Source organism: Alosa alosa, chromosome 10 (assembly GCF_017589495.1).
Source record: "Alosa alosa isolate M-15738 ecotype Scorff River chromosome 10, AALO_Geno_1.1, whole genome shotgun sequence".
NCBI lineage: Eukaryota > Metazoa > Chordata > Actinopteri > Clupeiformes > Clupeidae > Alosa > Alosa alosa.
The window spans coordinates 17,569,153-17,578,861 of record NC_063198.1 but is presented as its reverse complement, the minus strand read 5'-3'; the positions used below and the strand labels follow the sequence as shown (position 1 = coordinate 17,578,861).

Sequence of the window (9,709 nt, the reverse complement as noted above, 5' to 3'; positions counted from 1 at the left end):
TTGTTTGTGCTCCTGTTTCACGCAGTCAGAGATTTGATTATGGGATTTTCAGGATTTTCATTATTCTATTTTCTCACTGAGAGGGGAAGGTTGAGTGCTATGGGGAGGATTTCCAGGATGCCAGAACCACTCTGAGAGACCAGAGAGAGTGGAAGAAGTGGGAAGGGAATTGGAAAGGAAATGGATACGTTCACATCAAAGCTCACACACACACACGCACACACACACACACACACACACACACACACACACACACACACACACTCACTCACTTACATACATGCACGTACACACACATACACTCACATGCATGCACACACACACACTCAATCACTCACTCACTCACTCACTCACACTCACTCGCATGCATGTACTGTACACACACACACACATATACTAGTGCGTCTCAGTGTCCCATCACTGAGTAATCCCTCCTCAGTGCAGTTAGCCGGTGGAGTTGCGCTCCTCTAGACTTCGCTCTACTGGGGCTCTGCTGACCTGACCGCTAGCTGGGCCTTATGTACAGGCCAGAGGGGGGCTGCTGCGGCATCAAAATGCATACAGTATTTGTGGCGAAGCTCACAAAACTCCTCCTTTGAGAAACCATGGTGTGTGGATTAGTAATGGCGATTGACAACGAGGACCGCCTGGGTTCCTTTGGACAGAACAATAGAGAGCCCAGTACTCAGGGCTCTTGAGTCAGAACCAAAGACATCTCTGTGTCCTAGACATTCAGTTTTTTCTCTCAGGCTTCTAACACTGCTGTAATGTGCCATAGTGTTTCATCACTATGCTACACTGTCCCTCTTCAGTGGACTGTGTATTCAATGGGGGTTTGAAAAAATATAATGTCCGCAACACTGCTATTGACTCCCAATTATTTATTGCAACGTTTCGACCCTGCTGGGTCTTCTTCAGGCAAAAACTCCCATTTGCCTGAAAGAAGACCCAGCAGCCTCAGCTGCAATACATAATTGGGGTGCAATAGCAGTATGCCGGACTTATATTTTTTCAAATGAGTATAGTTTTCTTTTGTCCTGCACCTGCCAGAAGGTGGGATGTGCACACTACAACTGTTTGCTGTATTCAATGGGGGTTGCCACTGAGAGAGAGATAGTAAAATAGAATCGACACTCAGACTCTCAGCATTGCTTCAGTCCGTGTCAAGCCTTCTAGAGGACATGAGCTAATATGTGGGGTTAGCAGTGTGTTCTATTCAATAGTGTTCTATAATATTCAGACTTGTGTATCCATTAGTGGGCGTAAGATACGTACTGATTTGTGTCCCAAGCGAAAAGCATAATTGAGATTCAATGACCAAAGACAATGAATAATGTTTTATTGTCTCACTGAACAAGGGCAAACAACACTTGTGTCCACTCCAGCCTTTTTCAAGTATGTGGACAGTGGATCAAGCGCTAGTCTTGCAGCTCTAGGTCCCCACTAGCCCACTTAAGACTGGACTCTAACAAATCTGTGTATTTACCTATAGTGTGTGTGTGTGTGTGTGTGTGTGTGTGTGTGTGTGTTTGTGTGTCCATTCCAGCTCAGCACTGTCCCCTGAGGCTGCTGCAGTCCTTTAAAGTGCTTGAAGCAGCCCGCTGAGGAGATTGCATTTTAGGCTTTCAATGAATACCTGAAGATAGGCCCACCTCTGTGTGTGTGTGTGTTTGTGTACGTGTGTGTGTGAGTATGGGGTTTTGTGTCTGTGTAGGTTGGTTAGATTCTGTGTTTGTGTAGCTTCATGTGTGTGTGTGTGTGTGGGTTGCAGTGTAGAGTGTCACCAGGCAGTGGGTTTTGAAGCGCTTGGTCGGTAGTTCATTTGGTTCTGGTTGCAGTGCGTAGAGGAGGCCCTCTCAGGTGGAGCAGAGCTGCTTTTAGACAGAGTGTAGGAGGTGGACCTGCAGCCTCAATACACATTACATAAAACATTTTGGAGAACAAAGACCCTGAACAGTGTACGCGTAATGGGAACTGTGTGTGTGTGTGTGTCTGAAGTGCGTATTTATAGTCAAGTGGAATCCAGGGCTGTATTTATTTTCTCGCTTGTCATCCTCACGATTCTTGTTTAAAGCTGCCGACCTCCCATCCTTCAAGGCTCCTTTTACCCCCCTACCCAACCCAACCCAACCCCATATACGACTTCTACTCAGCTGGTGTGTAGAGTTTCCGTATGTGGACAGATTATTGGTAATGTCTGGTCTATTTGGGATGGACCCAGTACCCAAACAGTGCCCAGAGTGGCTAGCAGCAGTGGTTGTTGACTGGACCCATCTTACACCATGCTGGTTAATGTGCAGTGGTAGAATGCAGCGCATGGAACTCTTTACTAATGCTTCTGCTCATGGAAAGAGCAAAGATCAAACCAGTTGTTCTCATTTCTAATTTCACTCTCTGTGTGTGTGTGTGTCGGTGTGTGTGTGTGTGTGTGTGTGTGTGTGTTCGAGCGTAACCATGGAGTAATCATTAACACACACGCAAGCATAAATGCCAAATGTTTATGGGTAATGGTAGTAAATTATAAGCTCTAACGTGCACACATACACACAAACACATGGGCACACACACACACACACACACACACACACACACACACACACACACACACACACACACACACACACACACACACACACACACACACACACACACACACACACTGATTTATGTCCACCGATGGTGTCTGAAACTCTGGTTCCAGTACGAGCGACAGTTTCCACTGTCTGGCCGAGAAGCAGTGGGGCTGGGGTCAGTAGGACGGCTATTCCTGCTCTCTCTCTCTCTCTGCTCCTCTCTCCTCTCTCTGTCTCTCTGTCTCGGTGTAGCTCAGCCCCGGGTCCCAGGTATGGAAGAGGCAGACCCACTTCCATAGACATTTTTACGGGTGGCATGGACTACCACAGGCGTGGCAAAGTTCAATATAAAGTTGGGTCTAGGATTATAACTCAATATAAAGTTGAAGTCTAGGATTATAACTCATTACACTTTATTTATTTGTATTTACTTAATTGTATTTCCCAAGGTAGCCCGAGAACAAAAAAATACACAATATGACACAATAGAACACATCTCGTCAAGTTCTACAACACTGGCCCAAAAAAACACAAGCCATAAAAAGGTGTCTGCGTCTGGTGTTGGTGCACTGTGCTGGGTCTGTGAATAGGAAACTAAACAAATTAACACTGATTCGCTACACAGAAAACAACATGGCATTAAGGGGTGAATAAGTGGGAAGAGAGGGGTCTATTTTTATATTATATTGGGGCAGCCGTGGCCTACTGGTTAGCGCTTCGCTTGTAACTGGAGGGTTGCCGGTTCGAACCCCGCCGACCAGTAGGAACGGCTGAGGTGTCCTTGAGCAAGGCACCTAACCCCTCACTGTTCCTCAAGCGCTGCTGTAGCAGGCAGCTCACTGCGCCGGGATTAGCGTGTGCTTCACCTCACTGTGTGCTGAGTGTGTTTCACTAATTCACAGAGACCAAATTTCCCTCACGGGATCAAAGGAGTATATATATTTGATTGGCTGTTGAGCTGAAATATCAGCAGCCTTGCACCAGGACTGCTTGTGTACTTAAGCCTCTGGCAGCAGTACAGGAGACTTCTTCAGTTCTTCTGATACCAAACTTGTGCATCTGTGCTCCTCTGTCTACCTCATTAATGGCGCTGGGGGAATGAAGGAAGATGTTTTGTGTTTACCGATGCTAGTTGAGAAGGATGCATCGCTGCAAACAAACAGCGCTCCGGTCCCAGAATAGCTTCAGTGGGTTTGAGGACAGGGCCGGAGTGGACTCGGATGTTCGGTACGCATGTCGCCCCTGGGGGGCAAACACTTACTGACCCCCACCGCTGAAGGGGTAATAAGGCCTCGTGGGGACATGAGTCAGCTGCAATGGCCCCGACTGGGGCTAATTCAGGAGCCAGCCCTGGAAGTCTCCTCTCCTCTCTCTCTCTCTCTCTCTCTCTCTCTCTCTAGTCTTTTGTTATGGGGGCTGGCTGTAGTGGTGATTGGAAGGAGGGAAAGCTCATTACTGGCTGGAGTGTGTGTGCATCCCTTGCTTTCAGTCTCTTGCGTGTGCCGTGCTGCACTCCGCTCTCTTTATCTTGCTCTCTTTTTATTCATCCATCCATCTTGACTCTCAATCCCTCTCTATCCCTTTCTCTCTACAACTCTTTCACTCTATGTTTCTCTCTCTCTCTCTTTCTCTCTCCCTCTTTCTCACTTTCCTCTGTGTCTCTCTCTTTCTTCCCTCTCTCTCTTTCTCTCTCTCTCACTCTGTTGCACTCTTTCCCTTGCATCTCACTCAAACGCTACTTCTGTCCACTCTCCCCTCTCTCTCTTTCTCCCTCACTCCCTCTCTTGCTCTCTCTTTCTCTCTCCCTCCCTCTCTTGCTCTCTCTATCTCTCTCTCTCTCGTGTCCAGAGAAGATTCAAAGTGGTCCTGGGCTGCTCTGGCCTGGCTCTGTGTTGGCATGAGGCAACACTGCGGACGATGGGACTTGTCCATCATGCAGTATTCAGGCTTCGGGCTGTGAAATATTCAGCACGACACACTGCTGACAAAGGGCCCAGTCTCCACACACACACACACACACACACACACACACACACACATGACAAACAAGTGAGAAAAAAAGAGGATGACAGTCCCCAGTCACACACACACACACACACACACTCAAATTAGTCTCCCATGTCAAGCCTTGTGGACTCCCTCACTAAGAATACGCTTATGCTTGCAAACCTGGTACAATGTGGTTCTTTAAAACTAGTAGATTTTCAACTTTATCCAAGTTTGTTTCCACCATGGATGCACTATTCAAGGTCTAAACTGACCCACTTAAGTTGAGGCAGCCTACTTTTTAAGGCAGTGCTTTTGAAGGTGTGTAAAAAGTGAAGCAGAAGTACACAATTTTTCCATTAGTTTCAAACCGCATATTTAAAGCATGCTATTTCTGGAAGGGTTCAAATTTGCTCTTGAATAGCTTTGGTTTCTAGATTTGGGGCTTAGGGCTATACATACAAACATTATAATCATGCATCATAATCCACAATTATTGTAAAACAAATTTAATTAATTAATTAAATTAAATTAAATTAAATAACACATAGGCAACACATACAGTAACAAATAATCTTAACCTTCATAATTCTATAGGCTTGATTGCAACATACTTTTTGTGTAGTAAACAAGCCTTTGTAGTAAACAAACTTTTATTTCAAGACTTCTGAACTACCTTCAGCTAAGATAGTAGTGCCCAAATCGCACAAGCACTTTAGCCATGTTTTCAGTGTGTTTATAGGGAGGGAAAGTGAAAACCAGCGCCCCAAGTGGTTGCGTTCCTATCGAAGAGCAGCTCCAATGTTAAGTCCCATAGACCTATTTTTTAAAAAATACTGTGAAGCCAAATCAGCGATCTTATCCACCAAAAATATTTTTCAGTGTCTATACAGTAATAATCTTCTAACTGTGAAAATGTCAGACCATATTTTGCCTTATTTAAAAAAATCGAAATGGCTCCTTTTTGTTTCATAAGCGAACTACAAAAAAGCCCGCGTGACTTTACCCTTTGGCGTTACTCACGGTAGCATGGTTTGTTTATTAGCCTGGTTAGCATTGCCACTTAACACTTACTGCCAGCTCTTCATGTGAGTAGAAGCACAACACCAGTTATCAGACATAAAGGTTATCACCCAGCGGTTTACATCACCTTCCGTTATTACAAAATATGTAAGCCAGTTAAGCAAATTGCTGTATTGATCAGTTAGAGATTAAGCGCCCAAACCTGTGGCGTCACATGCAACTGTAGTTTGTTATCACCATATTCACGACAAAAACTCAAAACAATTCAACTGATCCTAAAATAAGGTGACCACTTGAAGCAATAGAGGTGACCCTAGTGCCTAACATATGGAATGCATTAAATTAAGATCCCAATGTGCACGAGATAAATTTGTTCTAAAAAAAATCCCATCCCTCCAGCTAAACTCTAGGAACGCAACCACTAGATGGCGATGAGATTACTTTCCCTCCCTGTAGAGAGAACTCCTAAACTGTGATACTGTATATACCTCACTGTTAGTTAAGCGTCCTGTAAGATGAGCTTGTGACTCGGACACAGCTAGGATGACACTGCTAGTTTTATTTACCGGGAGTTGCTTGTCAGGGTAAGGGAAATGTGTCTGCATTCTAACAGGGACATTAGAATGGAGCAGGTTAAAGTATCAGCGGTCCCAGCGCTAGTCTTAAGTGTGTGGTGGTGAGCAGTCTAGCAAGTAATGGCTGTCTGGTGGGTGCTACACATTAGTGGTGGTTAGTGAGGTTCCCCATTCACTGTAAATTGCTTTGGGTGGCTTGATGAAGTGCTAGCCTATATAAATGCTTGTTGTTGTTGTTGTTGTTGACTGTGCTACAGAAAAAAGCAAATACGGGTATTTTCCGGACTACAAGTCACACTATTTTCCATAGTTTGTATAGTCAGGTGCAACTTATATATATAAAAAAAAAAAAAAAAAAAAATTATATATATATATATATATATATATATATATATATATATAATATATATATATATATATATATATATATATAATTTAACATGTTTTTAAATGTTAGTCATGAGATCTATCTACAGCCTCGAAGGGCACTCTAGGCTTGTGGAATGAGATCGGGACTTTAGTGAACTTGCGACAGGTCAGACATTTCTGCTTTTGATAGCCTACCGGTATGACACTCCAAATGAAACACATGTCTCACAATAGAACGCACATAAGAAATAAAGGCTTGCCTCGAATACAAGCCTGCCCCAAATAAAGGCCTGTGCTTTGCGCAGCCTAAGTAAATAAAAGACCCCTGCCATAATTTGAGGATGTAGGCTATAATAGTCTGTCTCCTAAACATTCCTCACCCGTTATCCAGATATGTTATGTTCAAATTAAATTGAAACAATGCCTTCTAGTAGGCCTACTCATGGACTTCTACTGTAGCTCTATTGGGAAGGACACGGCTCCATTTCTTTTTACGAGACACCCTGCTCACAAGAGCCATCTGGTGGTTGTTTGGGTTGTTGCAGCGTCGTTGCAGCTTCACTGGGGAAATACAAATTAAAGTTGCGTGGAATCACGCGTGAAGCCGGACAATTTGAAGTAATGCCCACTGTACCACATCATCATTTTTGTTCTGTGAATCTTTTGTAAATTGCTTTACAATTACCGTGGGGCCCTCCTTGGCTGCCTTCGTTATCGCCTAGCTCGCCTCAGCTTGCCGCCATTCACTCCTTTGTCTTCATTAACATTCCCGGTAGAATTGTCGATCTTTTTGGCCTCTATGTGTCTAGTTACAAAGTCTGTCTGTTCTTGGATTTTGTGAAAAAAATTCTAAATAGCGACCTATAGTCTGGTGCGACTTATATATTTTTCTTCTTCTTCATGACGCATTTTTTGAGTGACTTATAGTCCGAAAAATACAGTACTGATGTTTGTCAGTCAAAGTGCAGAGGTTATGTTTTACTGTCTGGTTAATCTGGACAAATCACATTAAGTGTTCAGTTAAATCTCTGAAATACAGAGGGAAAAAAACAGACATCATACTCTACGTTTGAAACCAATAAGTTCATCTGCCGACTGTTATGTTACTGTTACGGACTGACTCCAGCTTTCACAGAGTAGAGACAGTGGCAAGTGAATTGCATCTCCAGCTTTTAAATGAGAGGCCATCAAACACGTAAACATTATGTGTTGATATTATGAAAAGCAACACATCAATTGGGGATGATGCTATTTAATGAATGTTTTTCATGGGTGAATTTGTTTCTATCATAAAGCCAGCCCGACCTGATTCTGTCACGTTAATTTACAACAGTGAGACCTCTGGAGTTTGGATTACACCTCGTTGCCTTGGTCACAGAGTTTTGTGTCAAATGGCATGTGCTCTGGTCTCGTGGACCACTTGTGTAGTTGGGTCAAATGCTCAGAAGTAGCGCAGAAGAGTCAGCACAAAACTCCTACGACAACAGCCCTGCTGTCATATAGCCTTGGCAGTTCTTTAGCGTTGGACAGCTTTGGCATGGACAGTGTACCCAGACACGCACTGTTAAAACACTGAGACATACCAATACAGACACAAGAGTACACACACTCACACACGCGTATACAGGCATGGGGAGTACACAACAATGACAGACAAGACTACAGAGAACAAGGTTCTCAATTCTTAACCTTGCTAAGGTGTTAAGAGAGTGGGAGACTCCTCAATAGCATAAAGTAGCCATAAATGAGAGTTCACAAACACACACACACACACACACACACAGGCTTGAGCCACCACAAAATTCACTGTGTTGGGCTTGGCAATAAAATAAGACTAGTGTGGTGGATTGAGCTGACGCTTGCATGAAATTAAAGAGCTCTTTTTATTGTACTGCCAGAAATCACAGCCATTTGTCTTTTTGTGCTGAGCCCCACACAAGACGCCCACACGATGATAACCCTAACCACACACACACACACACACACACACACACACACACACACGTTCAGTTTTACACATACCACCAGCACACATGCATGTACTGTGTGTACTCTCATCTCACACAATCACACACATGCATAGGTACTCCCCCACACACAGACAGTCTGTTATATCATCCTTAATCCCTCTACGCATACATCAGCTTTATCTGTGTGCTCCATAGATCTCAGAAAGTATATACACAAACACGTACATGGTGTAAAAAATGAAATCATTCTCATCAATTCAACAATGTGCATCAAAAGCAACCAGCATCTCTTTACTTTTGCGTTCCTAAAACACTATGCAACGGCCATATAGCTGTTGTGTGTTTGCCATCACTAATGCCCGCGACCGCTCATCAGTGTTGAATCAGCAGGAGCTGAGAAAAAAGCCTCTTTCCTCAGATGTGAAGTGCCAAATGTAAAGAGACCATTAGAGCTGTGGTGCATCAAATGACGCTACTGGCCGCAAGTTATATGTCACTTTTGTTTTCTGGCTTGGCATTCACAAATACACACGCACACACGCACATTCCTGTGAAAAAGAGTTGTGCCTTAGGACCTAAAGCGTGTGTGTCACTAATGTGCTTCTTTAGGGATACTAAAAAGCGTGTGTTAGCACTTGCATGGTGCCCCATCTCTTACACACACACACACACACACACACACACACACACACACACACACACACACACAAATAAATAGCCAAACTTGTATATGCACACACACACTTAAAAAGATATGAAAACACACACACAGTGTGCTTTTACCGAGGGTTAGCAGAGGTACTAAGGGCTTGGAGGTTTATGTTCACAGTGTGTTCTTTCTGGCCTGTCGATCTCTTTCTGTCCCCTTGCACTCTCTCCCTTTTTCTTTCTCTCTGCTTTCCTCTGCTCTCACCCTCTTACTTTCTTTTCTTCTTTTACCCCATCTGCCCCCCCTTCCTTATTGTTGTGGTCCCTCGCTTCTCTCTCTTTCTCTCTCTCTCTCTCCCTCCCTCTCTCCTGTCAGACCTTCCTGCAAATGTCCTGCATAACCATACCATCCTCTGGCAACAGTACCCTGGCCGTTGCACCCAGTATCTGTGCGGGCGAGGCTGTGGGCCCTTGTTGCCTGCCCAGACCCATATCCCCCATATGCAGGCAGGACGAAGCCCTCCAAGCCCCCCTGGGGTGTTTGCGCATACACAGAGATACATGT

The 9,709-nt window shown here is 44.2% G+C and overlaps 1 protein-coding gene across 7 annotated transcripts in view; it reads left to right on the top strand.

The window, feature by feature from the left end:
• Positions 1–9,709, top strand: part of kcnab2a (potassium voltage-gated channel subfamily A regulatory beta subunit 2a) — a 137,161-nt gene that overhangs the window by 97,051 nt on the left and 30,401 nt on the right. The window lies entirely within an intron of this gene.